This window comes from Salmo salar, chromosome 01, assembly GCF_965601325.2.
Source record: "Salmo salar chromosome 01, fSalSal1, whole genome shotgun sequence".
Taxonomy (NCBI): domain Eukaryota; kingdom Metazoa; phylum Chordata; class Actinopteri; order Salmoniformes; family Salmonidae; genus Salmo; species Salmo salar.
The window spans coordinates 169,915,775-169,941,187 of NC_138291.1; the positions used below are offsets into that span (position 1 = coordinate 169,915,775).

The 25,413-nt window shown below is 44.8% G+C and overlaps 1 long non-coding RNA gene and 1 other non-coding gene across 2 annotated transcripts; one reads left to right on the forward strand and one right to left on the reverse strand.

Moving 5' to 3' along the window:
- Positions 1–8,527: 8,527 nt before the first annotated feature.
- Positions 8,528–20,277, reverse strand: LOC123726217 (uncharacterized). The gene is made up of 3 exons (XR_006758573.2): positions 20,139–20,277; positions 19,554–19,713; positions 8,528–9,222 (listed from the first exon to the last, which is right to left on the reverse strand). It is a non-coding gene; the product is annotated as an uncharacterized LOC123726217 (long non-coding RNA).
- Positions 20,263–23,701, forward strand: LOC106570461 (uncharacterized). The gene is made up of 2 exons (XR_014378913.1): positions 20,263–20,778; positions 22,135–23,701. It is a non-coding gene; the product is annotated as an uncharacterized LOC106570461 (transcript).
- Positions 23,702–25,413: the final 1,712 nt, after the last annotated feature.

Genomic DNA, 25,413 nt, shown 5'->3' on the forward strand with positions numbered 1-25,413 from the left:
ATCATAAAAGTAAAGATACCTTTAAAAAAAGTCACCCAGTAAAATATTACTTGAATAAAAGTCTAAAAGTAGTTGGTTTTAAATGTACTTAAGTATCAAAAGTAAAGTATAAATTATTTCAAATGTCTTATATTAAGCAAACCAGAGAACACGATATTCTTGTTTTTAAAATTTACGGATAGCCAGGGGCACAGTTCAACACTCAGACACAATTTACAAACGAAGCAGTTGTGTTTAGTGAGTCTGCCAGATCAGAGGCAGTAGAAGAGCGTGAACAATTTCCCTGTCCTGCTTGACATTCAAAATGTAACGAGTACTTTTGGGTGTCACGGAAAATGTAAGGAGTAAAAAGTACATTATTTTCTTTAGGAATGTAGCGAAGTAAAAGTAAAGGTTGTCAAAAATATCAAGAGTAAAGTAAAGTACAGATACAGAGTATTTTTACTTAAGTACTTTACACCACTGCACCTGAGCGAGTCTGACCACAAGTCAGAGACCACTATGATGACACACCAAATGTGTCTGTTATAATCTCCACCCGGCACAGCCAGAAGAGGACTGGCCACCCCTCATAGCCTGGTTCCTCTCTAGGTTTCTTCCTAGGTTTTGGCCTTTCTAGGGAGTTTTTCCTAGCGACCGTGCTTCTACACCTGCATTGCTTGCTGTTTGGGTTTTAGGCTGGGTTTCTGTACAGCACTTTGAGATATCAGCTGATGTAAGAAGGGCTATATAAATACATTTGATTTGATTTGATTGCTGGTTCGCGGGAAAAGAGTAGGAATAGGCTTTTGTAAACTACAGTTCAAGCTATGTCTTCCAACGGTGCGACTGCTGTCGGTATCCAAAGATTATCCAAATTGAATAAATGCTTGGAGGTAAGGATGACAGCACTGGTGTAGTCTATGGCGATGCTTATTATTGATATCTACATAGGCATTGATGTGAATCACACTGCTGCTCTCTCATTTAGCTATTTGCGCCTTACAGAATGTGGTTGTTGTGGATGGCTGTTCACAAATCTAAATGTGTATTTGAACCCAATAATGGTTGAATTAAAGAAGTTTAAGCTGCCTATCAATCATTGTTTTTGAAACCAGTGGACAGCCACTGAAAAATGCACTGTTGCAACAGCTGCATAGTGCGGATCAAAGCTTTTGGAATAAAAGTGGGGCTTTTATTGCTCTATCTAATTCATGCTGATAAAAAAACATCCATAGGCCTAATGGATACATGCTCAGACTTGCACACTTTTGATAGACTTAAAGGGCTAATCTGTAGTTGCTGCATCCATTTTTGGATTTATAAATTATATATATACACTAACGTTCAAAAGTTTGGGGTCACTTAGAAATGTCCTTGTTTTTGAAAGAAAAGCATATTTTTTGTCCATTAAAATAACATCAAATTGATCAGAAATACAGTGTAGACATTGTTAATGTAAATGACTATTGTAGCTGGAAACGTGAGCAGTGATATACACATTAGACATGGCAAAATATATAGAATTGCAAGAAAATTAGCTTTAAAACGGCACATTTTTCTTGGCACCCAGTGGCAAAATTTTTAGAATTGTTGGAAATAAGCTTTAAACCTGCAACATTCTCTCTACCAACAAGAGGGGTGTGAACAGTTTGTGCTTGTGCCCATAGAATTAGACGTGGTGTGTGCACAAGTGTGTTCCCCAATGCTAGAAGGGGGACCCCAATTGAAAAAGTTTAGAATCGTCTGCTCCGTAGGAATGAATGGAATTGTACAGTATTTCAACTCAATGTTTCAAGAACAAAATTACCTGTATTTAAGTATTTTTTTGTTGTAGTTGGGGCAGTAACATTATAACTTTCAAAATGTATACTTTAAGGAAAATGTTTTTTATTATTTTGTATTTTTATGTTTAGCTCACTTAATGTCATTTAAAAGTATGCATTAATATGTGTGTAAAAGAATAAACATGGCCAAAAGAAATGTAGACATTAATACATGCATTTCTATAGCTTAAAAAAAGTTTTCGCGTGGGGGAGTGCCAAGATGGAGGTGTTGTGACTTGAAAACAGCGCCCCCTGTTAGTCATCTAGTGTATATATATATATATATATATATATATACACATATATATATATACACACACACATTTTTCCCCGTACATTAAACAAATGAAGAATAAAAGCCCTCTCCCCTTTATCTGTGGTGATTTCTTTGTTAGGTTACAGCATTACAATGACGTAAACACAACACTTGAAATCTGTGAGTGGTAGTTTTATTTAACCTTTTTATCAGGGAGTCATACTGAGACCAAGGTCTCTTTTACAGATAAGCCATGAATTACACAAATTACAGAAAATACACACTGAACAAAAATATAAAGGCAACATGTAAAGTGTTGGTCACATGTTTCATGATCTGAAATAAAAAATCCCAGACATTTTCCATACACACAAAAAGCTTTATTCTCTCAAATGTTGTGCACAAACTTGTTTATATCCCTCCTTTGTTCATATTTCTCCTTTGCCAAGATAATCCATGCACCTGACAGGTGGGGAATATCAAGAAGCTGATTAAACAGCATGACCATTACACAGATGCACTTTGTGCTGGGGCCAATAAAAGGCCACTTTAAAATGTGCAGATTTGTCACACAACACAATGCCACAGATGTCTCAAATTTTGAGGGAGCGTGCAATTGACATGCTGACTGCAGTAATGTCTACCAGAGCTGTTTCCAGATAATGTCATGTTTATTTCTCTATCATAAACTGCCTCAAATGTTGTTTTAGAGAATTTGGCAGTACATCCAACTGGCCTCCCAACCACAGACCACGTGTAACCACGCCAGGCCAGGACCTCCCCATCTGGCTTTTTCACTGGGATCGTCTGAGGTGGGTGGGGGGTGATGAGGAGTATTTCTGTCTGTAATAAAGCCCTTTTGTGGGGAAAAACTCATTCTTAGCTATCCAGTGGGTGGGCGTGGCTGCCAAGTGGGTGGGCCTATGCCCTCCCAGGCCCACCCATTGCTGCACCCCTGCCCAGTCATGTGAAATCCATAGATTAGGGCATTTGAATTGACGGATTTCCTTATATTAACTGTAACTCAGTAAAATCTTTCAAGTTGTTGCATGTTATATTTTTGTTCATTATAAATACAAAATGCAAGCAGAAAGAAAAACACGATCATAAAAAACAAAACATATTCATCAGTAATAAGGTCCTCAATCAGCTTTCTGAATTGCCCTAGAAACACCAAAACATTGTTCCACAAATAAGGCGTAAGAAAAGGTGATTTACCTAACTCAGTAGATTAGAGACCAAAGGAATTTCTAGAGTTCACCTCACTGAGCCCGGGTGTGGTAACTTGTATGTCTAAAGTTTGATGTTTGGTACAGTGAGATTGCTATATCCAGGAAACCTGATTTAATACCATCAGTAGATACACATTGAGTTCTATCTAGTGATTTTTAAACCAGTTACATGCAGCCTGATCTAAGACAATTGAGGAAAGCATCTGAATTAGCAGTGAGTGTCGCCACTCAGTTTTAGTTTAAAATGTTAATGTCACATGCACAGGATACAGCAGGTATAACACCGTACAGTGAAATGCTTAACTTATGAGCTCTTTCCCAACAATGCGCAATAAACGTTAATATAGATAAGAAATAGAAATATAGATATGAAATAAAGCACGTGAACTGCGAGAGAAGAAATAGAAAAGAAACAGAAGAATGTAGTTAAAGTATACTATATACAGGTGAAAGGAGTTAAGGTATACTGTACAGGAGAATGCAGTTAAGGTATACTGTATACAGGAGAATGCAGTTAAGGTATACTGTACAGGAGAATGCAGTTAAGGTATACTGTATACAGGAGAATGCAGTTAAGGTATACTGTACAGGAGAATGCAGTTAAGGTATACTGTATACAGGAGAATGAAGTTAAATTATACTGTATACAGGTGAGTGCAGTTAAAGTATGCTGTATACAGTTGAGTGCAGTTAAGGTATACTGTATATATGTGAGTGCAGTGCCAATATCATTGTTACAATGTGCAGGGTTACTGGAGTGATTGAGGTAGGAATGTACATATAAACAAGGGGTAGCCCTTTCCTGCAGTCAAACGACCTAGTGGCCTGATGGGTGGAATGTTATTCATCTTTTTCATAATTTCATATTTAATAGAACTTTATTTTGTTTTAACCTGAAAAAATCTGGTGTTTCTACATCAAACATTTTTGTTAAATTTCAGACTTTTGTGATGTATATAAAGTGTAATATTGGGATGCAAACTCAAAATTGAATATATTTCAACTCCATATCTGACATGGTACAGATGTCTTCTTTTTTTAAGCCCATAAACATGTGTGAGGTGTATACTTTTGTTTCAAGGTAGATTTGTTGAAGACTACCAATAAAGACTTTGTGTGACCCTGATTTAGCCCACTGCAGTAAAAGGTTAAAGTGGCTGGTAGCAGGATAAATAATCCTGACAAACAATATAGCAGCATCGGATGGTAATATGAATCCCTATAATCAATCAATCAATTATGGCAGCAGCATATGTGGTGCGTGCATGGTAATGAGTGAGGGTGAGTGTATGTGTGAGGTGTCAGTGGGGAGTGTGTGAGCATAGGTGCATGAGTGTGTATGTTGGTATGTGTGTATGCGTGAATGTGAAGAGTGTCAGTGTAGGTGTATGTGGCTAAGTGGTAGAGACCTGAGGATGGGCATAGAGTCCGTGCAGGTAGTCATGGTGGATAGTCTGTGGAAGAGAGAGGGCAGGGGTAGTCAGCTATTAAAGTTTTATGCTATTAAACAGTCTTATGGCCTGGGAAAATAAGCTCTTTTGGAGCCTGTTGGTCCTCAACCCGATGCTCCAGTACCACCTGCTGGACGGGAGCAGAGGGAACAGTCCATAGCTCGGGTGGCTGGAGTCCTTTTCAGGCCTTTCTCAGACACCGCCTGGCATGAATGTCTTGGATGGCTGGGAGCTCAGATGTCTGTGTCAGGTAGAGACATGCTGTCGCCTAGTGGATAAATAGTAGAACTTGAGATCTCTGAAATGTAATTACTTGTTTAATAATAATTTCATGGGCGCTTATATCATTCCTATTTCACAAATGTAGAAGTGTGCATTACGATGCATGTGTGAATTGGAAATGTGTTATTTGCATATCCCAACTCTCCCTGATACACCCTCAGAGAGTGGGATCATTTATTTATATAACCTTTTTTTAACCTGTTAAGGACAGACGTTCCGCTAGCGGAACCCCTAGCCAACAGCCAATGGCATCGCACGGCGCGAAATACAAAACCAACTAAAATACCACAATTCAATTTTCTCAAACAATCAATTTTACACCATTTTAAAGACAAGACTAGACAAGACTTAATCTAACCACATTGTCCGATTTCAAAAAGGCTTTACAGCGAAAGCAAAACATTAGATTATGTCAGGAGAGTACCCTGCCAAAAATAATCACACAGCCATTTTCAAAGCAAGCATATATGTCACAAAAACCAAAACCACAGCTAAATGCAGCACTAACCTTTGATGATCTTCATCAGATGACACTCCTAGGACATTATGTTATACAATACATGCATGTTTTGTTCAATCAAGTTCATATTTATATCAAAAAACAGCTTTTTACATTAGCATGTGATGTTCAGAACTAGCATACCCACCGCAAACTTCCGGTGAATTTACTAAATTACTCACGATAAACGTTTACAAAAAACATAATTATTTTAAGAATTATAGATACAGAACTCCTTTATGCAATCGCGGTGTCAGATTTTAAAATAGCTTTTCGGCGAAAGCACATTTTGCAATATTCTGAGTAGATAGCTCGGCCATCACAGGCTAGCTAATTTGACACCCACCAAGTTTGGTGCTCACTAAACTCAGAATTACTATAAGAAAAATTGGATTACCTTTGCTGTTCTTCGTCAGAATGCACTCCCAGGACTTCTACTTCAACAACAAATGTTGTCTTGGTTCGAAATAATCCATAGTTATATTGAAATAGCTCCGTTTTGTTCGTGTGTTGAGGTCACTATCCGAAGGGTGACACGCGGGCGCATTTCGTGACAAAACATTTCAAAATATTCCATTACCGTACTTCGAAGCATGTCAAACGCTGTTTAAAATCAATTTTTATGCTATTTTTCTCGTAAAATAGCGATAATATTCCAACCGAGCGACGTTGTATTCATTCAAAGACTGAAAGAACAAAATGGAGTAGTCTCGTGGACGCGCATCTCCAGTGTCACTGTCCCCAGGCAGGCCAGTAACAAATACTCCTGCTGTTCTTAGCCCAGAGACTGCAGGGGCTCTCATTCCACTTTCTGGCGCCTTCTGAGAGGCAATGGAAGCCTTAGAAAATGTCACGTTACAGCACAGATGCTGTATTTTTGATAGAGAGGCTACAGAAGGACAATAAATTGTCAGACAGGGCACTTCCTGTATGGAATCTTCTCAGGTTTTGGCCTGCCATATGAGTTCTGTTATACTCACAGACACCATTCAAACAGTTTTAGAAACTTTAGAGTGTGTTCTATCCAAATCTACAAATTATATGCATATTCTAGTTTCTGGGCAGGAGTAGTAACCAGATTAAATCGGGTACGTTTTTTATCCGGCCATGAAAATACTGCCCCCTATCCCAAACAGGTTTTAACTAGGCAAGTCAGTTAAGAACAAATTCTTATTTTACAATGTCAACCTACCCCGGCCAAACCCTCCCCTAACCCGGACGACGCTGGGCCAATTGTGCGCCACCCTATGAGACTACCAATCACAGCCGGTTGTGATACAGCCCAGAATCGAACCAGGCTCTGTAGTGACGCCTCTAGCACTGAGATGTAGTGCCTTGGACCGCTGCGCCACTCGGGAGCCTTTAATGGCCAGGGTCTGCCATTATCAATGGCGACCCTGGAGCAAGTGCTTTGTTCAAGGGCCCAATGCTCTAACCGCTAGGCTACCTGCTACCCTACTCATTTACTGATCTCTTTAATTCAAAGTCATATAATTCGACATAACCTGACATGCAAGCGTTTTTTATATAAAATTGTGGATCTGACTGTTTTCATAATATTTTTTCTAGTAAACAATCTCAATCAAAACTTTTTCAAATAACTTTTTGCCGCGCTGCAGAAGGCTAGGTAAAAACCTTGGCTTTGCGTGAGGAGGAAGATACAGAAGAGAAAGCTATGATGTAACCTCGAATATATCTAGACAAAGCTTTTGTCTGTGATGTCAAAGTCACTGCCACTGTAAAACTGCAATAAGAAATTGGCATATGAACTGTTTAGCTTATTTATTGTTTATTTATTCATGACTCTAGCATCTTGGGTTCCTACTAGTTTGACTTATGACAAATTTATTAGCCTAATAAAGGATGCAAGACAGTGACGACTGATGAGGGATCAAAGTAGCCTCTCCTGTGTGCCTCCATAAAAACCTATTTGTGATGTCATAAAGGTAGTCCATGATGTAGCACGTAGCCCTAAATTAACAGAGCCCGCAAATATTGTCCTCCAATCATCCTCACTCGATTTGGATCAGTGTGAATTACGGGGGCCCAGGGTGGTAACAGACCCCCTGAATGTTTCGAGTCACCTAAATACAACATAGTAAAACTTTGGGAGGGGGTCTTTCAATTATGCTAATTTAACCATTCTCCTATTTATTTAAAATGCAATTCAAATTGTATTTGTCACATGCGCTGAATACAATGTAGACCTTAATGTGAAATGCTTATCTACAAGCCCTTAAAACCAACAATGCAGTTTTAATAAAATAGAGTTAAGAAAATATTTACAAAATAACTAAAGTAAAAGAAAATTAATAAAGTAACATGATAAAATAACATTAATGAGGCTATATACAGGGGGTACCGGTACTGAGTCAATGTGCGGGGATACAGGTTAGTCGAGGTAATTTGTACGTGTAGGTGAGGGTAAAGTGACTATGCATAGATAATAAACAGCGAGTAGCAGGGGGGGGGGGGGGGGGGGGTCAATGCAAATAGTCCAGGTGGTCATTTGATTAATTGTTCAGCAGTCTTATGGCTTTGGGGAAGAAGCTGATAAGGAGCCTTTTGGACCCAGACTTGGCACTCCGGTACCGCTTGCCGTGTGGTAGCAGAGAGAACAGTCTATGACGGGTGACTGGAGTCTTTGACATTTTTTGGGGTCTTCCTCTGACACCGCCTAGTATATAGGTCCTGGATGGCAGGAAGCTTGGCCCCAGTGATGTACTTGGCTGTACGCACTACCCTCTGTAGCGCCTTACGCTCGGATGCCAAGCAGTTGCCAGACTAGGCGGTGATGTAACCGGTCAGGATGCTCGATGGTGCAGCTGTAGAACTTTTTGAGGATCTGAGGACCCATGCCAAATCTTTTCAGTCTCCTGAGGGGGAAAAGGTGTTGTCGTGCCCTTTTCACGACTTTCTTGGTGTGTTTGGACCATGATAGTTTGTTGTTGTCACGAGCGGAATTAACAGTTTAAGGAGTGAGTCAAGCGCAGGAGACTGAGGTCCGTGAGAACAAACTTAATTTAATTAATTCACGGGCAAGATTCATATACAGCTGGGAGCATAACAGTCAGAAAAAATGACTAAAAGAAGCTCCGCTCAAAAGGCAGACGGGGCGCAGCCCGGCAACCCTAATGCCTATATAATAGAAGTAACACCACACGTAACAACGAACAATCCCGCACAAATCCTAGCTAAACACAGACAGACTAAATACCCCCCCACTAATGACAAACACAAAACAGGTGCAATCAACAAACAGACATAACTAATAGACACTGAAACACAGATCGGTGGCAGCTAGTAGGCCGGCGACGACGACCGCCGAGCGCCGCTCGACCGAGGAGAGGCGCCACCTTCTGTGGATGTTGTGACAGTACCCCTCCCCTGACGCGCGGGTCCCGCAGCGCGCCGACGCCGGCCTCAGGGACGACCCGGAGGGCGAGGCGCTGGGCGATCCGGACGGAGGTTGTGGAAATTCCGCAACATGGCTGGATCCAGAATGTCCCTCGCCGGGATCCAGCACCTCTCCTCCGGACCTTACCCCTCCCAGTCCACGAGGTACTGTAGGCCCCCGACCCGACGTCGGGAGTCCAAGATGGCCCGGACTGTGTACGCCGGGGCCCCTCCGATGTCCAAGGGGGGCGGGGGGACCTCCCGCACCTCAGCGTCCTGCAGCGGACCAGCTACCACCGGCCTGAGGAGAGACACATGAAACGAGGGGTTAATACGGTAATATGTAGGAAGTTGGAACCTATAACACACCTCGTTTATTCTCCTCGGGACTTTGAATGGCCCTACAAATCGCGGCCCCAGCTTCCGGCAGGGCAGGTGGAGGGGCAGGTTCCGGGTCGAGAGCCAGACTCTATCCCCCGGGTTAAACACGGGGGCTTCACTGCGGTGGTGGTCAGCGCTCTCTTTGTGTCGTTCTCCAGCCTTCTTTATACACTCCTGGACCGCATTCCAGGTCTCCCTAGAGCGCTGGACCCATTCCTCCACCGCAGGAGCCTCTGTCTGGCTCTGTTGCCATGGCACCAGGACCGGCTGATACCCCAACACGACCTGGAAGGGTGACAGGTTAGTAGAGGAGTGGCGCTGAGAATTCTGGGCCATCTCGGCCCAGGGTACGAACCGCGCCCACTCCCCTGGCCAGTCCTGGCAATATGACCGCAGAAACCTGCCTACATCCTGGTTAATGCGCTCTACCTGCCCATTACTCTCGGGGTGGAAACCCGATGTCAGGCTGACCGAGACCCCCAGCCTCTCCATAAACGACCTCCACACCCTGGACGTGAACTGGGGACCCCGATCAGATACGATATCCTCGGGCACCCCGCGGTCTGTAGGGCCGTAGGAAGACCGGACAACGGAAGCAGACGGCAGGACTTCGCGAACCGATCCACAACAACCAGGATCGTAGTATTTCCCTGAGATGGCGGGAGATCCGTAAGGAAATCCACCGAGAGGTGAGACCAAGGTCGTTGTGGAACAGGGAGGGGCTGTAATTTCCCTCGAGGCAGGTGCCTAGGAGCCTTGCACTGGGCGCACACCGAACAGGAAGAGACATAGTGTGTTACATCCTCTACCAAGGTGGGCCACCAGTACTTCCCCCTCAGGCCTCGCACTGTCCGTTCCACCCCAGGGTGACCCGAGGAGGGTAGAGTGTGGGCCCATCGGATCAAGCGATCGCGAACACCCAGCGGAACGAACTTCCGACCCGCGGGACATTGAGGTGGAGTGGGTTCGAACCGACCCGCCCGCTCAATGTCCGCATCCAGCTCCCACACCACCGGTGCCACCAGACAGGAAGCAGGGAGTATGGGAGTGGGATCGATGGTCCGCTCCTCGGTGTCGTAGAGACGTGACAGTGCGTCGGCCTTCCGGTTCCGAGAACCCGGAATGTACGAAAGGGTGAACTGAAACCTCATAAAGAACATGGCCCACCTGGCTTGACGAGGATTAAGTCTCCTCGCTGCCCGGATGTACTCCAGGTTACGGTGGTCGGTCCAGATGAGAAAAGGATGACGTGCCCCCTCAAGCCAATGTCTCCACACTGTCAAAGCCTTGACCACGGCTAACAACTCCCTGTCCCCCACATCATAGTTGCGCTCCGCCGGGCTCAGCTTCTTAGAAAAGAATGCGCAGGGGCGGAGCTTCGGAGGAGCGCCCGAACGCTGCGAAAGCACAGCTCCCACCCCAGCCTCGGACGCGTCCACCTCCACTATGAATGGCAAAGAGGGATCCGGATGCGCCAGCACCGGAGCGTTGGTAAACAGAACCTTCAGACGACGGAAGGCTCTGTCCGCCTCTGCTGACCACCGCAATTGCACCGGACCCCCCTTCATCAGTGAGGTAATGGGAGCTGCCACCTGGCCAAAACCCCGGATAAACCTCCGGTAATAATTGGCGAACCCCAAGAACCGCTGCACCTCCTTCACAGTGGTAGGGGTCGGCCAATTACGCACAGCCGTAACGCGGTCATCTTCCATCACCACCCCTGTGGTGGAAATGCGATATCCCAGAAAAGAAACGGCTTGTTGGAAGAACTCACATTTCTCAGCCTTGACGTATAGGTCATGCTCCAGCAGCCGCCCAAGCACTTTACGCACCAGAGCCACATGCTCGGCGCGAGTGGCGGAGTAGATCAAGATGTCTTCGATGTACACCACCACCCCCTGCCCGAGCATGTCCCTGAGAACCTCGTCCACAAAGGATTGGAAGACGGTGGGAGCATTCTTTAACCCATATGGCATGACGAGGTACTCATAATGGCCCGATGTGATACTAAATGCGGTCTTCCACTCGTCTCCATCTCGGATACGCACCAGGTTATACGCGCTCCTGAGATCTAGTTTGGTGAAAAAGCGCGCCCCGTGAAATGACTCCACAGCCGTAGCAATGAGAGGTAGTGGGTAACTGAACCCCACTGTGATAGAATTTAGACCTCTATAGTCAATGCATGGGCGCAGGCCTCCCCCCTTCTTCTTCACAAAAAAGAAACTCGAGGAGACGGGTGATTTAGATGGCCGAATGTATCCCTTTCTCAAGGATTCAGTGACGTATGTCTCCATAGCCACTGTCTCCTCTTGTGACAGAGGGTACACGTGACTTTTAGGAAGGGCTGCGCCAGCCTGGAGGTTTATCACACAATCCCCCTGTCGATGGGGTGGTAATTGAGTCGCCTTCGTTTTACTGAAGGCGATAGCCAAATCGGCATATTCAGAGGGGATGTGTACAGTGGAAACTTGGTCTGGACTCTCCACCGTGGTTGCACCGATGGAAACTCCTATACACCTACCTGAGCACTCCCTCGACCACCCCTTAAGAGCCCTCTGCCCCCATGAAATCTAAGGATTGTGAGAGGCTAGCCAGGGAAGTCCCAGCACCACCGGAAATGCCGGGGAATCAATAAGGAACAGGCTGATACGTTCCTCATGACCCCCCTGCGTTACCATGACCAGTGGCACTGTTTCCTCCCTCACTTGGCCAGACCCTAGTGGTCGACTATCTAACGCGTGCACGGGGAAGGGTTTGTCCAGTTTAACCAGGGGAATCCCTAACTTATCAGCAACACTTCGGTCCATGAAACTCCCAGCCGCGCCTGAATCGACTAGTGCCTTATACTGGGAGTGAGGGGAAAACTCAGGGAAGAAAACAGAGACATACATGTGGTCGACAGGGGGCTCTGGGTGAGGCTGGTGCTGACTCACCTGGGGGGGTCGATGGAGTGCTCTGCCTGCCATCTGAGTTCCCGGGAGAACCTCTCCAGCACCGGTCCGCAGTGTGTCCTCTACGGCCACAGTGGGTGCAGGAGAGGCCCCCCCCTCCGGTCCTCCTAGCAGCAGTCCCTCCAAGCTCCATGGGCGTTGGAGCAGGAGGGATGGGAGGTGGAATGAATAGGCCCCGATCGGAATGTCCCCGGGCAGCTAGCAGGTTGTCCAGCCTGATGGACAAATCAATCAACTGGTCCAGCGTGGTGGTATGGTCCCGGCAAGCCAGCTCCCGGCGGACGTCCTCACGTAGACTACACCTGTAGTGGTCAATCAGGGCCCGCTCATTCCACCCCGATCCGGCGGCTAGAGTCCGGAACTCCAGAGCAAAGTCCTGAGCGCTCCTCGTCTCCTGCCTCAGATGAAATAATCGCTCACCCGCCACCTTGCCCTCCGGGGGATGATCGAATATCGCCCGGAAGCGGCGAGCGAACTCTGGGTAGTTGTCCTTCGCTGAGTCTGGGCCCTCCCAGACGGCGTTGGCCCATTCCAGGGCTCTACCCGTGAGGCACGAGATGAGGACGCTCACCCTCTCTTCATCGGAGGGAGAGGGCCGGACGGTCGCCAGGTACAGGTCCAACTGGAGCAAAAACCCCTTGCACCCAGCGGCCGTCCCATCGAACTCCCTGGGAGCCATTATCCGTATCCCGCTTGTACTGGGTTCGGTTGGATTCGGTAGGGGCGCAGGGTGATGAATTGGTCCTGGTGGGGGTGATGGAGCGACTCGCTCCCAGCTCTCCAATCGGGTCAGCACCTGGTCCATGGCCGTGCCCAGTCGCTGGAGGAGGCTGGCATGTTGGGAGACTTGTTCCTCCATTGACAATGTTCCTGTCCCTGCTGACTCCATAAGTGGTGCGGGATTCTGTCACGAGCGGAATGAACAGTTTAAGGAGTGAGTCAAGCGCAGGAGACTGAGGTCCGTGAGAACAAACTTAATTTAATTAATCCACGGGCAAGATTCATATACAGCTGGGAGCATAACAGTCAGAAAAAATGACTAAAAGAAGGTCCGCTCAAAAGGCAGACGGGGCGCAGCCCGGCAACCCAAATGCCTATATAATAGAAGTAACACCACACGTAACAACGAACAATCCCGCACAAATCCTAGCTAAACACAGACAGACTAAATACCCCCCCACTAATGACAAACACAAAACAGGTGCAATCAACAAACAGACATAACTAATAGACACTGAAACACAGATCGGTGGCAGCTAGTAGGCCGGCGACGACGACCGCCGAGCGCCGCTCGACCGAGGAGAGGCGCCACCTTCTGTGGATGTTGTGACAGTTGTACTGCTACAGTGGTAAATATTAAAATAAAAGCTTATTCCAAATTAAACAAACATAATTACGACTTACTGTATGTCTGGATTTGAATAAAGCTCTGATCAGCATGAACATTCAAACGTGATGCTACCTGAGCCTGATGAGTCATATATTAAATACATTTTATGAGCCCTACATTAACAATATTTAATGAGCCCAAGCCCAAATTATTGTCCAATACATATATGATTCATAGGCTACTGCACATTACACACAGAAGCCGACGAGTCGGCTGAGGCGTGGGAGCCTGACGAACCGGCACAGGCGTGAAAGCCTGACGATCCCACTGAGGCGTGGGAGCCCGACGAACTGGCTGAGGCGTGGGAGCTTGATGGGCCGGCTGAAGCATGACGTGGGGTGGGCGCCTGACGAGCCCACCAAGGCAAGAAGACCTCTTGAGCCAGCTAAGGCGTGGAAGCCCGACGAGCTAGCTGAGGCACACCCGGACCCGACGTCACCAACCAAAACAAAAACCAAAACTCCCTGATACTTCTTTTCGTGGTGTCAGCATTCTGTAAGGATTGACGCTGGTAGAGACGATAAGCAGGTACAGTGAGTGAACATTTAATAGGAACAGGACAGCATCTGGACATGAACACATAAAGACATTAATGCTGACACAGGGAACAAATGGGGGAGCAGACAGTTATATAGGGGGTATTAAACAAGGAGGTGTCCAGGTGAGTCCAGGTGAGTCCAATATTGCGCAGCTGCACGTAATGATGGTGACAGGTGTGCATAATGAAGAGCAGCCTGGCACCCTCGAACGCCAGAGAGGGAGAGCGGGAGCAGGCGTGACAGCCTACAAACTAAAAAGTATAGGCTAGCGAATTTGATTTCAAAATATAGCGAATTTGATTTTGAAATATAGTAGGGCCTATTTGGATAATTAGTCGGCTGACGCATATACAGTGCATTCGGAAAGTATTCAGACCCCTCGACTTTTTCCACATTTTGTTACGTTACAGCCTTATTCTAAAATGGATTAAAAACCCAAATGGGTTTCATTGGTCAAAGTCTTACATTCTCAAATCTCCCCATTTCTCTGTGCATCTCAGGGAGCAGAAGGTGAAGAGGAACAGCCAGTGGGTCCCCACGCTGCCCAACAGCTCCCACCACCTGGACACTGTTCCCTGCTCCACCACCATCAACCACAACCTCATGAAGAGGACCTTCACCCTGTGGTGAGGAAAGCCCACCCACATTGGCCAGTGTTTGTATTCATTTAAATACAGCCACAAATAAACTTTGATTCCTTGATTGCTTGTGTGCCATTTACAGTGCATAAGGAAAGTATTCAGACCCTTTCACTTATTCTACATTTTGTTAATTTACAGCCTTATTCTAAAATTGATTATATTGGATTAAATTAAAGGTTGAGTCATGCGTCCTCCGAAACATGACCCGCCAAACCACGCTTCTTAACACCCAGGATTGTGTCGAGGCACAGATCTGGGGAAGGCTACCAAAAAATGTCTGCAGCATTGAAGGTCCCCATGTACACAGTGGCCTCCATCATTCTTAAATGGAAGAAGTTTGGAACCATCGAGGCCGCCTGGCCAAACTGAGCAATCGGGGAGAAGGGCCTTGATCAGGGAGGTGACCAAGAACCCGATGGTCACTTTGACAGAGCTTCAGAGTTCCTCTGTGGAGATGGGAGAACCTTCCAGAAGGACAACCATCTCTGTAGCACTCCACCAATCAGGCCTTTATGGTAGAGTGGCCAGAAGCCACTCCTCAGTAAAAGGCACATGACTGCCCGCTTGGAGTTTGCCAAAATGAACCTAAAGACTCTCAGACCATGAGGAAACAAGATTCTCTGGTCTGATGAAACCAATATTTAACTCTTTGGCCTGAATGCCAAGTGTCACGTCTAGAGGAAACATGGAATCATCCCTATGGTGAAGCATGGTGGTGGTGGCGGCATCATGCTATGGGGATGTTTTTCAGCGGCAGGGACTGGGAGACTAGTCAGGATCGAGGGAAAGATGAACGGAGCAAAGTACAGAGAGATCCTTGATGAAAACCTGCTCCAGAGAGCTCAGGACCTCAGACTAGGGTGAAGGTTCACCTTCCAACCGGACAACAACCTTAAGCACACAGCCAAGACAACGCAATAGTTGCTTCGGGACAAGTCTCTGAATGTCCATGAGTGGCCCAGCCAGAGCCCGGACTTGAACCCGATCGAGCATCTCTGGAGAGACCTGAAAATAGCTGTGCAACAACGCTCCCCATCCAACCTGACAGAGCTTGAGAGGATCTGCAGAGAAGAATGGGAGAAACTCAAATACAGGTGTGCCAAGCTTGTGGCATCACACCCAAGAAGAATCATGGCTGTAATCGCTGCCAAAGGTGCTTCAACAAGTACTGAGTAAAGGGTCTGAATACTTATGTAAATGTGATATTTCAGTTTATTTTTAAAATAAATTTGCAAAAATTTCAAAAAACCTGTTTTTGCTTTGTCACTATTGGGTATTGTGTGTAGATTGATGAGGGGAAAAACTATTTAATACATTTTAGAATAAGGCTGTAACCTAAAAAAATGTGGAACAAGTCAAGGGGTCTGAATACTTTCGGAATGCACTGTATATAGATGTCCTAGCTTACCCTTTTCAGGAAATACATTCAATGCAGTATTATCCTTACATTTAGCTAATTAATGATGGATTATGCATAATAAGCGTTTAACTTATAGCCTCTTGTCTCTTGCTCATTACGCAATCGTATTTTGGATGCAATTTCAAGGGAGTTGATGGAGAGAGAGATAGAGAGACTGTGAGAGTGCTCGCATGTGCACTGATTTAAAGCAACAATATTTGAGTGATAGGCGTTTTAAAACTTTGCAGCTGCAATTAAAAATGTTTTTATCTTTAAATGAAAAAACAAGTTGACCCCCGAAAGCCAGATGGAGATGGGTAAATGAGACGTGCATTCAGTCTTTATATTACTCTAGCTTAGGCTATACTGCAGCAAATGTAGGCCTACGTCTACATGCATTGTGAACTACACTCTATAATGCGATGGGCTGTCTGCCCCCACCCTTTGATTCATCATGCAGAGGGTGTAGAGCAGCCAGATTTAGACATTGCATATCATTTCATAGTTCACATAAATAATTTATTATAATTTACCTGTTTCTCGCAGTTATTTATCCCTGGGAAAAGGGAGTGGTTTTGGGCGCTAAATCCCATGTCAATCTCGGTAACCGGGTTCCCACCATTCAACCCTATTCCTTTCCTGTTCTGTTGTCTTCTTCTGTGGTCACAAGCACAGTAAGTGCTGAAAAGCTGGTGTAGTCTGCCTGTAATGTTTTGACTACTTATGCACTATACAAACAAGCAGTGGTGGAAAAAGTACCCAATTGTCATACTTGAGTCATTTCTATGAAGGTACCTGTACTTTTACTCAAGTAAAAGTGAAAGTCACCCAGTAAAATACTACTTGAGTAAAAGTCTAAAAGTATTTGGTTTTAAATATACTTAAGTATCAAAAGTAAAAGTATAAATCATTGCAAATTCCTTAAGCAAACCAGACAGCACCATTTTTTTTAACTGATAGATAGGCGCACAGTCCAACACTCCAATATAATTTACAAACGAAGCATGTGTCTTTAGTGAGTCCACCAGATCAACAGTAAGGATGACCAGGGATGTTCTCTTAATAAGTGTGTGAATTGGACAATTTTTCTGTCCTGCTAAGCATTCAACATTTTTTATTTTTTTATTTCACCTTTATTTAACCAGGTAGGCCAGTTGAGAACAAGTCCTCATTTACAACTGCGACCTGGCCAAGATAAAGCAAAGCAGTGCAGCAAAAACAACACAGAGTTACACATTGGATAAACAAACGTAGAGTCAATAACACAATAGAAAAAAATGATATACAGTGTGTGCAAATGTAGTAAGATTAGGGAGGTAAGGCAATAAATAGGCCATAGTGGCATAATAATAAAAATGTAGCATTAACACTGGAGTGATAGATGTGCAGAAGATGATGTGCAAGTAGAGATACTGGGGTGAAAAAAAGAGCAAAAATAAATAACAATATGGGGATGAAGTAGTTGGGTGGGCTATTTACAGATGGGCTATGTACAGGTGCAATTATCGGTAAGCTGCTCTGACAGCTGATGCTTAAAGTTAGTGAGGGAGATATGTCTCCAGCTTCAGTGATTTTTGCAATTCGTTCCAGTCATTGGCAGCAGAGAACTGGAAGGAAAGGCGGCCAAAGGGGGAGTTGGCTTTGGGGATGACCAGTGAAATATACCTGCTGGATTGCGTGCTACGGGTGGATGTTGCTATGGTGACCAGTGAGCTGAGATAAGGCGGGGCTTTACCTAGCAAAGACTTATAGATGACCTGGAGCCAGTGGGTTTGGCGACAAATATGAAACGAGGGCCAGCCAACGAGAGCATACAGGTCGCAGTGGTGGGTAGTATATGGGGCTTTGGTGACAAACATGGATGGCACTGAGTGTTGGAGATTATTTTGTAACTGACATCGCCGAAGTCAAGGATCGGTAGGATAGTCAGTTTTGCGAGGGTATGTTTAGCAGCATAAGTGAAAGAGGCTTTGTTGCAAAATAGGAAGCCGATTCTAGATTTAATTTTGGATTGGAGATGCTTAATGTGAGTCTGTAAGGAGAGTTTACAGTCTAACCAGACAACTAGGTATTTGTAGTTGTTCACACACGGTAGGGTTCGAAATGGTCGGTGATCTGTTTGTTAACTTGGCTTTCGAAGACTTTAGAAAGGCAGGGCAGGATAGAAATAGGTCTGTAACAGTTTGGGTCTAGAGTGTCGCTGAGATCCTGGTTGAAGACAGCAGATGTGTATTTAGAGGGCAGGTTGGTCAGGATGATATCTATGAGGGAGCCCGTGTTTACGGATTTAGGATTGTACCTGGAAGGTTTCTTAATAATTTGTGTGAGATTGAGGGCATCTATCTTAGATTGTAGACCAGTGAGCTGAGATAAGGCGGGGCTTTGAGTGTTAAGCATATCCCAGTTTAGGTCACCTAACAGTACCAACTCTGAAGATAAATGGGGGGCAATCAATTCACATATGGTGTCCAGGGCACAACTGGGGGCTGAGAGGGGTCTATAACAAGTGGCAACAGTGAGAGACTTATTTCTGGAAAGGTGGAAAGTAGAAGCTTGAACTGTTTGGGCACAGACCTGGATAGCATGACAGAACTCTGCAGACTATCTCTGCAGTGGCCTTCCTAAGCCAGGATTCATACACGGTTAGGACATCAGGGTTGGCAGAGTGTGCTAAAGCAGTGAATAAAACAAACTTAGGGAGGTGGCTTCTGATGTTAACGTGCATGAAACCAAGGCTTTTACAGTTACAGAAGTCAACAAATGATAGCGCTTGGGGAATAGGAGTGGAACTGGGGGCTACAGCGCCTGGGATAACCTCGACATCACCAGAGGAACAGAGGAGGAGTAGGATAAGGGTTCGGCTAAAGGCTATAAGAACTGGTCGTCTAGTGCGTTGGGAACAGAGAATAAAAGGAGCAGATTTCTGGGCGTGGTAGAATAGATTCAGGGAATAATGTGCAGACAAGGGTATGGTAGGATGTGAGTACAGTGGAGGTAACGTTGAGTGACGATGAGAGAGGTTTCATCTCTGGAGGCACCAGTTAAGCCAGGTGAGGTCTCTGCATGTGTGTGGGGTGGGATAAAAGAGCTCTCTAAGGCATGTTGAGCGGGACTGAGGGCTCTACAATGAAATAAAACAATAAAAACTAGCCAAGGCAGCAGTAGACAAGGCATATTGACATTAGAGAGAGGCATAAAGCAATCACAGGTGTTGATTAGGACAGCTTAGACAACAATGGGTAAATGGCGATGAATTGGCAGAGCGGGTCAGTTAGGTACATACAGGGCCTGAGTTCGAGGCTGGGGCCGACAGATAAACATAATGAGGTACCGTGTTATTGAAACAGTCCAGGGGGCATCAGCTGTGTAGCCGAGTGATCAAAGGGTCCAATGAACAGCAATAGGTGAGTCAGGCGAGTGGACACGGGGTTCAGAAAGCTAGAGGGCCGGGGCTAGCAGATGGTTCTTCGGAGACATCGTAACGGAATAGCCTGTTGAGACCACATCGGGTGATTACATCAGACCAGTCGTGATGGATCGTCGGGGCTCCGTATCGACAATAAAGGGCCCCTTTAATGAGTACTTTTGGGTGTCAGGGAAAAGGGTTCTAACCATGTGTATGTGACAAATACAATTTTATTTGAAAATGTATAGAGTAAAAAGTACATTATTTTCTTTAGGAATGTAGTGAAGTAAAAGTACAAGTTGTCAAAAATATAAATAGTAAAGTAAAGTACAGTTACCCCAAAAAACTACTTAAGTAGTACTTTAAAGTATTTTTACTTAAGTACTTTACACCACTGCAAAGAAGTAGTAAAAACTACCTGAGTACTACTGATAGGCCTGTGTAGTAAAGCTGTTGTGTTTTGACTAGTTATTTACTACCAACATCAAGTAGTAAAAATACTGTACTTACCTGATTACTACTGTAAATACTACTGTTTTCCTACTGAACACTACAAAACTATACTTGTGTATCTTGAGTAGTGCATAAACTATGCATTCACAACACAATTCCTACAACGCTCTACTCAGAAAATGCCTTAAATTCCGTGACCCGGAAGTGAATGGGGAGTGGGCGGTATTTTACGTGGGGGGTGACAGGAGTAGTGAGGTTTGTCGGGATTAAGGTTAGTTAAAAAAGAATAGAGCAGTATAGATATGTCGTGACCGGCCTCACATTCCAGTTCAGTAGGCTGCGGTGTATGCACCTGTCAATTGGTTGCGATTCGCCTTTTTAGTGTTGCTAACGACACGCTGTTTTTTGTTCCAGTGCTAGCAACCAGGGTCCGTTCATATATAGCTCAGTGCTAGCAAGCTCGTAATTCAGGTAAATAGCAAACTGAATTTGCATGCCCTGAACATGTCTAAAATACAGCTGTTGAGAGGGTTTCTCAACCAGCGATTAACAGCGGCTGCTGAGGAGATATTCGAGGTAGTTGAACAAACGATAGCAGATTACCAGGAAGAATGTTTCCGTACAAAGGAGGAGAACGTCCGTTTACAGAAGCTGCTGGATATCGTCATTAAACCTGAAATTAAGGTACACCGAGCAGGTTTGTCGCTTTAACTGTCATTTTCTGTAAATAATCCTGTTTTCCAGAAAGCGGCACTCGAAAATTCCTCTAGAAAGGAATTATACCAGTTTATAGGCAAATTGATAGGGTTCTAACGATGAATTTAGCCTTAAGATGCCTTTGGGAAACCTGTCCCAGATCAACAGACCAATGGTTCTAACGGTACATTTATCCTTAAGATGCCTTTGGGAAACTGGTATATAGCCTAATTCCTTGCTAAAGATGAATTTTATAGTACAAACCTAGCCCTAACTACCTTTAGCGCATATTGACGATAGTATCAAAGACAGCACAGTATGTTTGGTGGACAGTACAGTGGTGTCGTGACCCGGAATGATACGCTGGGATGTTGGGCTGTTTATTAAGTTTGAAGGGTGAATGTAGCACATGACGATGTGTGAACTGTACTCAATAGCTGGCATATGAGTGGCACGACCGGTGGAGACGCTTGAGGGAGTGTGTGGTACTCTGTGAAGCAGAGGTCCTGTGGTCAAGCCAGGTATGTGCCGAATAGGGAGGAAGTGGTACCCGCTAAGCAAGCAGCGTGACATCCTTTAAGCGCCACTGTATGTTTAGAAACTCTGTGATAGTATCTTATGACCGGGGGCGTTTTGTTAAGAGCCTCGACACTTGCTCTAAACATTACGACACATTGCTTGCAGTACAGTTTTGAAAACATAAGTAATGTACAGTATATTTCATATCAGCGTGAATTTTTTTAAAAATAAATAACGGTTAAATTACTACACACCTTTAGGGTTAGATTTCCCACATGGTCATATTTCCATGTGATAATGCTTGTTTTAGGGAAGACAGGTGGAAGACAGTCAACGTTCTGCTAATTAGCTATCTGTGTCTGATCATCTGTGTGTAAACGGAAGAAGGACGCCACAAGCTGGCGACCGAAGTCGCATATGCGCCCGGCCGCCACACGGAGTCGCTAGAGCGCGATGGGACAAGGACATCCCAGCCGGCCAAACCCTCCCCTAACCCGAACAACGCTGGGCCAATTGTGCGACCCCTCATGGGTCTCACGGTTGCGGCCGGCTGCAACACAGCCCGGGATCAAACCTGGATCTGTAGTGGTGCCTTAGACCACTGCGCCACTCGGGAGGCCTTGTAAATTGATTTTGATGTAATATGAAGGGATGTTTTGTGGACCCCAGGAAGACTAGCAGATGCTTCTGCAAAAGCTAATGGGGATCCAAATAATCATAAGACTATAAGGAGTAAGGTTAGGTAGGCTCCTTTAGTCCATTATTGGGCTAGTACAGGCCTAGGCCTAGGCCTAAATCCAGCATTTGTGGTTTCATCCTCTTTTTTTCTTCTCTCCAGACCTCCAGCAGCTCATTGTCTCTAAGGAAGAGGTTCCCCCTGAGCAGCAACACTGTGAGAAGGAATGGAGCCCCAATCTGGGGCAGGAGGTTAAAGAGGAACAGGAGGAACTCAGGACCAATCAGGGGGAAGAGCAGCTTCAAGGGCTGGAGGAAGAGTTCATATTCTCTCCTGCCTTTGTGAAAAGTCACTATGATCAGGTTTCAAGTTGGACCTCACATTTCCCCAGCACCTCAAATGAACAGATCAACACAGAATCTGATGGAGAGGACTACAGATTATTAGAACCAACCAGTGACTCCCAGACTCTCGCTGCAGTTAATCTAGACTGTTCTGTAGCTAACTCCATGGGTTCTCTAGTTTGTCATATGAAAATGCATGCGAAGGACGCAGACGATAGTGGTGTGTGTGAAAAAAACTTTCATTCCACGGAGAGTATGCAAGATCACCTCCAAACTCATATTGACACTAGGTTTTCTTGTGATGTTTGTAGTAAATGTTTCACTATGAGTAGTAAACTGAAAATGCATATGAGGTGCCACAGACGGAATCTACTTCCATGCCCTTTTTGTGGTAAATATTCCAACAGTGCAGCTAATCTGAAAGTACACATCAGGACCCACACAGGTGAGAAACCTTATCAGTGCCGTGATTGTGTGAAATGTTTCAGCTGTAAATCTAATCTGAAAAAACACATCAGATGTCACACAGGGGAGAAACCGTATCATTGTCCTGACTGTGGCAAAGGATTTACTCAGAGTGCCCATATGGGTATGCATATGAGGATTCACACAGGGGAGAAACCACATAGCTGTAGTGTATGTGGCAGGTCTTTTAGCAATGGCCCTCATCTTAAAGTGCACATGAGGACCCATACAGGTGAAAAACCATATAATTGCAGTCTTTGTGATAAATGTTTTAGTAGTCATTCTGGTCTGACAGTTCACACAAGGACTCACACAGGGGAGAAGCCATATATATGTCCTTTATGCAAAAAAGGCTTTACATCAGCAAGTAATTTAAAGGCCCACAAAAAGCGCCATACTAAAAGTAAAAACTGTGTAGGTGTTATGGTTGTGGCAAATGCTTCACTACAAAGGAGTGGGAATAAATGAAAATGCTTTGTGGGGGAAAACAGCACCATTGAGGACTGAGAGAGACATTGTAGCTACAATCTGTGAGAGGATATATGCCTCAGTATACTGCTCTTGGTTGAGTAAGATGAGACTGAATTAGTTTTTTAACTAGCGGAACATTGTAAGAAGCCCACATGTCAAACAGAGATCAGTTAGTGGATTTCTGAGCAACAGGAGTCACTGCCCAGTACCCATCATTAGGCATAATCTGATAGCCCAGAACAAATCCTACATGCATGGACCCATCTGATTCTGGGTGCTGTGTGTTGGTGTTGAAATCTGCACATTTCTTTTTCATGTATAGTTCTACACATATTGTTCTTGTGGTCTAAAAATGTACCCACTGTATGTTATACATTTTTGTATTTAGTGCCTAGAGGTTGTAATTGTCCAGAAGGTATCACAGAATAAATGTCTGTTTACATTCAGAAGAGTTTCTACCTGGTCTATTCTTTCTCGTCTGTCATGAGCATGTGTTTCATGATCATAGCATTTTATCTATGCTGTGAATGATAATTTGCACAACTCAACAATAATCTGATTCAATGAATACAAACAGTCATATTTGTAATGTTTCATGCACACTTAATAAGCTACCTACAGTGCCTTCGGAAAGAATTGAGACCCCTTGACTTTTTCTACATTTTGTTAGGTTACAGCCTTATTCTAAAATTGATGAAATTGTTTTATTCCCTCAATCTACACACAATACCCCATAATGACAAAGCAAAACAGGTTTTTAGAAATGTTTGCTAATTTAAAGATAAAAAAAATTGAAATATCACATTTACATAAATATTCAGACCCTTTACTCAGGTTTTTAGAAATGTTTGCTAATTTAAAGATACATGTTTTTATCTTCAACTTTGTTGAAGCGCCTTTGGCAGCGATTACAGCCTCGGGTCTTCTTGGGTACGAGGTTACAAGCTTGGCACACCTGTATTTGGGGAGTTTCTCCCATTCTTCTCTGCAGATCCTCTCAAGCTCTGTCAGGTTGGATGGGGAGCTTTGCTGCACAGCTATTTTCAGGTCTCTCCAGAGATGCTCGATCGGGTTCAAGTGCGGGCTCTGGCTGGGCCACTCATGGACATTCAGAGACTTGTCCCGAAGCCACTCCTGAAATGTCTTGGCTGTGTGCTTAGGATCATTGTCCTGTTGGAAGGCGCTCTGGAGCAGGTTTTCATCAATGATCTCTCTGTACTTTGCTCCGTTCATCTTTCCCTCGACCCTGACTAGTCTCTCAGTCCCTGCCGCTGAAAAACATCCCCACAGCATGATGCTGCCACCACCATGCTTCACTGTAGGGATGGTGCCAGGTTTCCTCCAGACGCTTGGCATTCAGACCAAAGAGTTCAATCTTGGTTTCATCAGACCGGAGAATCTTGTTTCTCATGGTCTGAGAGTCTAGGTGCCTTTTGACAAACTCTAAGCGGCCTGTCATGTGCCTTTTACTGAGGAGGGACTTCTGTCTGGTCACTCTACCATAAAAGCCTGATTGGTGGAGTTCTGCAGAGATTGTTGTCCTTCTGGAAGGTTCTCCCATCTCCACAGAGGAACTCTAGAGCTCTGTCAGAGTGACCATCAGGTTCTTGGTCACCTCCCTGACCAAGACCCTTCTCCCCTGATTGATCAGTTTGGCCGGGCAGCCAGCTCTAGGAAAAGCCTCGATGGTTCCAAACTTCTTCCATTTAAGAATGATGGAGGCAACTGTGCTCTTGGGGACCTTCAATGCTGCAGACATTTTTTGGTATGCTTTCCCAGAGCTGTGCCTCGACACAATCCTGTCTCGGAGCTCTATGGACTATTCCTTTGACCTCATGGTTTGGTGTTTGCTTTGACATGCACTGTCAACTGTGGGACCTTATATAGACAGTTGTGTGCCTTTCCAAATCATGTCCAATATATTGTATTTACCACAGGTGGACTACAATCAAGTTGTAGATCAATGGAAACAGGATGCACCTGAGCTCAATTCAGTCTCATAGCAAAGGATAAGGTAAATAAGGTTCTGTTTTTTATTTTTAATACATTAGCAAAAATGTCTGTACCTGTTTTCGCTTTGCCATTATGGGCTATTGTGTGTAGATTGCTAAGGATTTTTTTTTATTGAATCCTGTAACTGATTAAGGCTGTAACGTAACAA